Source organism: Equus caballus, chromosome X (assembly GCF_041296265.1).
Source record: "Equus caballus isolate H_3958 breed thoroughbred chromosome X, TB-T2T, whole genome shotgun sequence".
Taxonomy (NCBI): domain Eukaryota; kingdom Metazoa; phylum Chordata; class Mammalia; order Perissodactyla; family Equidae; genus Equus; species Equus caballus.
Window position 1 is genome coordinate 85,857,256 of NC_091715.1, and position 8,058 is coordinate 85,865,313.

Sequence of the window (8,058 nt, forward strand, 5' to 3'; positions counted from 1 at the left end):
TGTCCTAAAATATTGTTTCCTTTTTAAGTACAAGCAATTGAATTTTCAGGCTGATTTGAAATTAAGCTTACCTGCCTCTGGTCTTTTAAGAAAAACAACAATGAGAGGAAGAATTTAAAATGATCAAACTAACTTACAGTTAATGAATACTTACCCACATTCAGACCTTTTGTTAAATAATTTAAATATATTATCTCTTTAATTGTCCCATGGACCTAAGATAGGTACTATTATTTATTACACACAATTTGAGATTAGAGAACCAAGATCAGAGAAGTTAAGTAACTTGTATAAAGTCATACAGTTAGTGAGTGACACAGCTTGAGAACACAGTGATATAATTAGGAAAGGCTTAGTGATTTTTGCTGTTATTGATGTTGTTTTATTGTGTTTGTTTCGTTTTACTTTATATTTTGACTACTTATCATGGAATGACAGTAGGTGATAAGTTCTACTTGAAAACTATATTTAAGGTATATCAGAAAATCTTCTGACAATATGCCCAGAGCTCCAGACTAAATATAGATTTTTTTGATAAGTTTTGGAAGAAACATAATAAAAAAACAAGGCATTTCAATCAGGGCAAACAAGGCTTCATGTGTATTTCTATCATTGATGTCTGTGTGACAATAGGAAGTTTAATTAACTTCTCTTAGCATGAGTTTCTTCATCTGTAAAATGAGAATGGTAATGATTATTTATAATGTTTTGTAATTAGAAGTGATATGTTTAGTATTTTTGGCCAGTGCCTTGCACATAGTAGGTATTTAATAACTGACAGCTGTTTTCACAAATATTAACTGGGTAATATTGGGCAATTTACGTATCTTTCCCATGTCCCAGTTTCTTCACCTATAAAACGAGGATAATAATAACAATAGTGTCAACTTCATAAGGCATGAGATTTGAAAAGTTAATTTTATATAAGTGCTTATAACAGCAACACTCATCATATACTAAGTGCTACATAAATGCTAGATTTTATTACAATAGTATTAATGTAAGAATTAGAATTAGTGTAAGAATTCATGTTATACCTACTTTCTTTCCTGGGGCTTGCAATATGCAGGGGGATATTTTTAAAATAACATAAAGCTGCCTTAAAAGTGATCAATGTATCTGAATGTGTGTGAAAATTAAAAATATAGGTACAACTAGGTTCCAAATACAGTAGTTACCCCTTATTTGCAGGGAATATGTCCAAGATCCCAAGTGGATGCCTGAAATGTGGATAATACCAAACCCTATATATACAGGCATACCTCAGGGGTATTGCAGGATTGGTTCCAGACCACCACAATAAAGGACTATCACAATAAAGCAGTTCACACAATGCTTTTTGTTTCTCAGTACATATAAAAGTTATGTTTACACTATACGGTAGCCTATTAAGTGTGCAATAGCATTATGTTGAAAAAAATGATGTACATATATTAATTAAAAAATACTTCCTTGCTAAATAATGCTAACCATCATCTAAGCCTTCAGAGCGCCATAATCTTTTTAATAACAGAGAATTTTGCCTTGATGTTGATGACTGCTGACTAATCAGGGTGGTGGTTGTTGAAGATTGGGGTAGCAGTGGCAATTTCTTAAAATAAGGCAGAAATAAAGTTTGCTGCACTGATTGACTCTTCCTTTCATGAACAATTTCTCTGTAGCATGAAATGCTGTTTGATAGCCTTTTACCCACAGTGAAACTTCTTTCAAAATTGGAATCAATTCCCTTGACCCCTGCTATCACTTTATCAATTAAGTTTATGTAATATTCTATATACTTTGTTGTCATTTCAACAATCTTCACCAGGAGTAGATCCCATCTCAAGAAACTACTTTCTTTGTTCATCCATAAGAAGCAACTCGTCATCCATTAAAGTTTTATCATGACATTGCAGCAATTCAGTCGCATCCTCAGGCTCCACTTCTAATTCTGGTTCGCTTGCTATTTCCAACAAATCTGCAGTTACTTCCTCCACTGAAGTCTTGAACCCCTCAATGTCATCCATAAGGGTTGGAGTCAACTTCTTCCAAACTGTTGTTAATATTGATATTTTGACCTCTTCACATGAATCACAAATGTCCTTAATGACATCTGTGATGATGAATCCTTTGCAGAAGGTTTTCAGTTGACTTTGCCCAGATCCAACAGAGGAATCGCTAACGATGGCAGCTCTAGACTTATGAAATGTAATTCTTAAATAATAGGACTTTGAAAGTCAAAATTACTCCTTGATGCATGGGCTGCAGAATGGATGCTGTGTTAGCAGGCATAAAAATAGCATTAAGATCATTGTATATTTCCATCAGAGCTCTTGGGTGACAAGGGACATTGTCAATGAACAGTAATATTTTGAAATAAGTCCTTTTTTCTGAGAAGTAGGTCTCAACAGTGGGCTTAACAGAGTCAGCAAACCATGTGATAAACAGATATGCTGTCATCCAGACTTTGTTGTTCCTTATAGACGATAAGCAGAGTAGATTTAGCACAATTCTATAGGGCCCTAGGATTTTTAGAACGGTAAATGAGTATTAGCTTCTACTTAAAGTCACCAGTTGCCTTAGTCCCTAACAAGAGAGACAACCTGTCCTTTGAAGCTTTGAAGCCAGGCATTGATTCCTCCTCTCTAGCTATGAAAGTCATAGATGGCATCTTCTTCCAATATAAGGTTGTTTTGCCTATATTGAAAATATATTATTTAAGTTAGCCACGTGCATTAATGATCTTAGCTAGATCTTCTGGAGAACTTGCTGCAGCTCCTACATTAGCACTTGCTGCTTCACTTTGCACTTTTGTGTTATGGAGATGACTTCTTTCCTTAAACCTCATGAACCAACCTCTAGTAGCTTCAAGCTTCCTCACCTCTCTCAGCCTTCATAGAGTTGAGGAGAATTAGGGTCTTGTTCTGAAGTAGGCTTTGACTTAAGGGAATGTTGTGGCTGGCTTGATCTTCTATTCAGACCACTAAAACTCTCTCTGTATCCGTAATAAGGCTGTTTCACTTTCTTATCATTTGTGTGTTCACTGGAGCAGCATTTTTAGTTTCCTTCAAGACCTTTTCGTTGCACTCACATTTTGGCTAATCATTTGCCACAAAAGACCTAGCTTTCATCTTATCTCAGCTTTCGACATGCCTTTTCTCATTTAAGCTTCCTCATAAACTTAATCATTTCTTGCTTTTGATTTAAAGTGAGAGATGTGTGACTCTTCTTTTCACTTCAACACTTAGAAGCCATTGTAGAGTTATTAATTGGCCTAATTTCAATATTGTGTCTCAGGGTATAAAAAGGCCCAAGGAGAGGGACAGAGATGGCGAAACAGCCAGTCAGTGGAGCAGCCAGAACATACACATTTATGTATTGTTTGCCATTTAAATGGGCGTGGCTCGTGCACCCCAAAGCAACAATAACATTAAAGATCCCTGATCACATATCACCATAATAAATATAATAATAATGAAAAAGTTTGAAATATTGTGAAAATTACCAAAATGTGACACAGAGACACAAATTGAGCAAATGGCTGTTGGAAAGTGACAATGGTAGACTTGCTTGATATGAGGTTGCCACAAACCTTCAATTTGTAAAAGATGTAATATCTGCAACGTGCAATAAATCAAAGCACAATAAAATGAGGTATGCTCGTACTACGTTTTCTCCTAACTAATGGCTAACAGGCAAGTAATGTATGCAGCACGGATACAATGGACAAAGGGATGATCCACGTCCCTCGTGGGACTGAGTGGGGCAGCATGAGATTCCATAACACTACTCAGAATGGCATGCAATATAAAACTTATTTTTATTTCTGGAATTTTCCGCTTAATATTTTCAGACTGCAGTTGACCGCAGGTAGCTGAAACTGTGGAAAGAGAAACCTCAGATAAGGGGGGACTACTGTAAGTGGCACACAGTAAATTATTTGATCTGAACCTAGATATGGTAATTAAGGACTTATCTGTATGATGCAACTAACAGATAAACATGGTGTTTCAAACCAGTAGGGAAAGACTATATCAGTAATTAAGTGATGTGGGAAAAATTGGTTAAATATCTGAAACAAAAATTTGATTCTACCAAAGACCAGATTGAGTAAAGCACTAAATTCAAATAAAGTAAAAATGATTAGAAGATTGTATAAGTGAAAATCTGTTCTCTTGAGGTAAAGAAGGTGTTTATAACTACAAGTAAAAGAAGAAATCATAAATTTTAAAAAATGATAGATCTAACACAAATTAATAATTATAAAAGCCAAAAGCTAAGTAGTAATCACTTGTTTTCCTATCAAATTAAAAGGGATTATAAACATAATCTTAGAGTCATGTTCATAAAGATTGACTGAGTGAGCACACTTACGCACCATTGGTGAGAGTATAAATTGGTATGATCTTTATTCAGAGCAATTTAGCACTATAGCGGTACACACAAGAAAAAGAAAAAGAGAATTTTAAAAAGGCATACTTTTTCACCAAATACTTTAATATCCAGACATTTCCTCAGGAAATAATGAGAAATGTTCACAAATATTAAATTCCAAGGCTTTTCACTGTCGTGTTCATTTGTCAAAAATCGTTTGAAACTTAATAATAAAGGATACACTTAATCATTGTACATCTATGTAAATAAATGAACTGTAGATTTTAAAGGAATAGTTTTAGAGGGAAAATGTCTTGGCATGGGAAAATACTCATTGTGGAAAATATAAAATACATAAAATATGTGCAAATATCAAAATTTTATATACATGTGTAGAAAATATACTGGAAAATAATATGGCAAAATATGACCATTGCTGATCTCTGGGTAGTAGGATTAAGTTAGATCTTCATTAGTTCTCAAATTCACTGGAGCACGTGCTGATTTTTTAAATAAATAAATGTTACACACCTAAAACTAATACAGTGTTATATGTCAATTTTCTCTCAATAAAACAGGAAAATAAATATTTTAAGTGGTCTGATGTTTAAGCAAACAAAAAGGATATAATTATACAGGAAAATGATTTCTAACCATTTATTCTCAATCTTGTTACAGTGAATTTTCCTAAAGTTCAATGTATTATAATTGAAATAGTTTAAAGCAAATCAAATGAATTTCATAAAGCAATTTTTATACTGACACTTAAGAAACACTTAATGCAGAATGTTTTTCTACTTTTAGCATGAAGAAAGTTTTTCTAGGCATAATACAAAACTCTGAAATCTTTTTTTCTTTAAAAAGATTGACATATGCAATGAAATAAAACTTCAAACTTTTGAATGATTAAGAGAATAAAGTTAAAGACAAATTATAGCTTGAAAATATTTATAAAATATAACAGAACAAAGGTTAATAATAATTACAAAAAGATAGTTCCTGCATAGAAAAAAAAATATGTGGGTGTTGTGGAAAGGAGATGCAAAACAGAACAGAAAAAATTCTGGAGGGATATCCACAGTGAACTCACAAATAACAATAAACATATAAATGTGCTCAAGTAATAAAGTGGATGAATCTCAGAAATATAATCTTGAGTGAAAGAAGGCAAACACCAAAAATTACATACGGTATGATTTTATTTATATAAAGTACCAAACAGGCAAAATTAATCTACAAAGTTTGAAGTCAGGATAGTGAATACCCTTGGCGAAGGGTCATGGTTGGAAGTAGGCATCAAGGGTGTTCTTGGTTGCTAGTAATGTTCTCTTTCTTGATGTGAGTTCAAGTTACATGGCTGTGTTCCACTTTGTAAAATTCACCAATCTGTACACTTCTGATCTACACACTTCTTTTTGTGTTATACTTTAGTAAAAATATTTTTAATCAGATTATGCTGGCTTACGTCCATATTTCAGTAAAGTGTCAGACAACATCTTGAATTCACAGATAAAGTACCCAAGTGAAAAACATTACTAGCCTTTAAAGGTTTAGTGTGAAAATCATAATTATTTTGTAAACCAGTGGATTTCATTTTAAACATCTTCTTGTGGCTGGTTTCTTTTAATCCTGCCATTCTTAATGTAAAAAACAGAAAGGCAAAGGGTATATCATTTCAACATCTTACGCATACGGAACCGGATCTTGAGATATTTTAAAGACTCTGTAGACTCTTGAGATATTTCAAAATATTATACTAAATCTGGATTGGTGCATATTAAAGTATATTTGTGTGGTTTATTGTCTGGGTCTAATCTACTTTTATAATAAGCAGTCACTTAGGCAACAAATAATAGTTATACAGTTTTCCTTATTACAAAAATGCATGCTCATTGTAAGTGTAAAAAAACTGGAAAATAAAATGTATAAAAAATAAAATAAAAATTACATATATATTCTTTCTGTCAAGTGATAACCACTATCCAACATTTTTGTCCTTCAAATTTGTTTCTATTTAGCTATACTGTTTTATAATCTGTACTGAGAAAATTGTGAAAAACTTTGAAATGTGCCGGAAAAATATTATTAGGGGTCCTGTCAAACATACTTTTCAGGGTTATCTCTGGCTTTCATTATGTTAAAGTGACTTTATAAATTTTTAAGTTTTAGAATATTGATAATAAAGGAAATAATGCTTGTGCACAGAAATGTTAATTGATTGACTTTAGATCATGGTATTTAAGTATCGGTAATTTTACATCATAATATTTACATTACAAGATATCAAGGAGAAGAGTAAATGTCATTCAAGAACTTACCTCCTCTTCTAGAGAAGGGACTGTGTGTTTTCTGTTGTACGAAGGATAGTTGTATCATGTTAGGCAGAATTATGACATTGTTATTGTCTTTATTTGGAGATTAAGTAAGCTTTAAGGAAACGTGTTGGACCACAAGAGAGGAAGTAGATTTGTGATGGTTAATTTTATATGTCTGTTTGACTGTGCCACAAGGTATCCAGATATTTGGTTAAACATTATTTCTGGATGTGTCTGTGAGGGTGTTTCTGAAAGAGATTAGCATTTGAATTGATAGGTCTGAGTAAAGCAGATTGCCCTGCCCAATGTGGGTGGGCATCATCCAATCCTTCAGGGCCTGAATAGAACAAAAAGGGAGAGAAAGGAGTAATTCTTTCTCTGCCTGGCTGGTTGAGCTGGAACTTTAATCTTCTTCTGCCCTCTGGGCCTATCAGTGCTCCCAGTTTTCAGGCCTCTAGACTCAGACTAGAACCACACCCTCAGCTTCCCTGTGTCTCCAACTTGCAGACAGCAGACCATGGGACTGTATATCTATATCTATATTTATCCTATTGGTTCTTTTCTCTGGAGAACTCTGATTCTTCTGATCCACTGGAGATGCTATTGATTGGTCCATTGTGGATATTGACCAATTTTGAATATATTTGTAAATCGATATCAGCATTCCTTGCTGCATATATAGATATATGTGTTTTCCAAATTCTCCGTTGAACTAGCTATAACATCTTGCTGCTACCCAAATTAATTGATGTTATATAAAATCTTTGACACATATTCATTTTATATTTACTCGAGAGCTATGATTTTATGTATAAAAAATCCTTCAACATTTTCTTTTTTTAATAAAAAATATCATGGATATATTTTCATGCCATGAAATATACATTGAAATCTTCTTTTTAATGGCTCCATAATATTCTGTTGTATAGGTATATCATGGCCTCTTCTGTAGGTCACTTATGCCACTTCCAATTTTCATTATAAAAATGCATTAATGTAAAAATAAAAATTTCAGGCACTGTACTAGAATGTAAGCTCCATGAGGACAGAGATACTGTTCTATTTTTTCATTGACCTATTCCAGGGCTCACAAGAGTTCTCAGAATATAAGATGTGTAAGCAATTATTAAATGTGTGTTGAATAAATGAATGAGCACACCAAAATTCAAAACTGTTAATCAAAAGCTATTTTTTGTGTGTCATATTAGCAAAAGTTAAAACTATTCATCATATCCAGTGCTGGCAAGAGTGTAGAAAGAAACCGTCTTTTCTACTCTTGGTAAAATTCCAAATTGTGGCAACTTTTCTGGAGGGACTATGACAGTGTCTATTAAAATGTAAAATGTGAAAGCGTTGGCCCTGTGGCCGAGTGGCTAAAGTTCCCCATGCT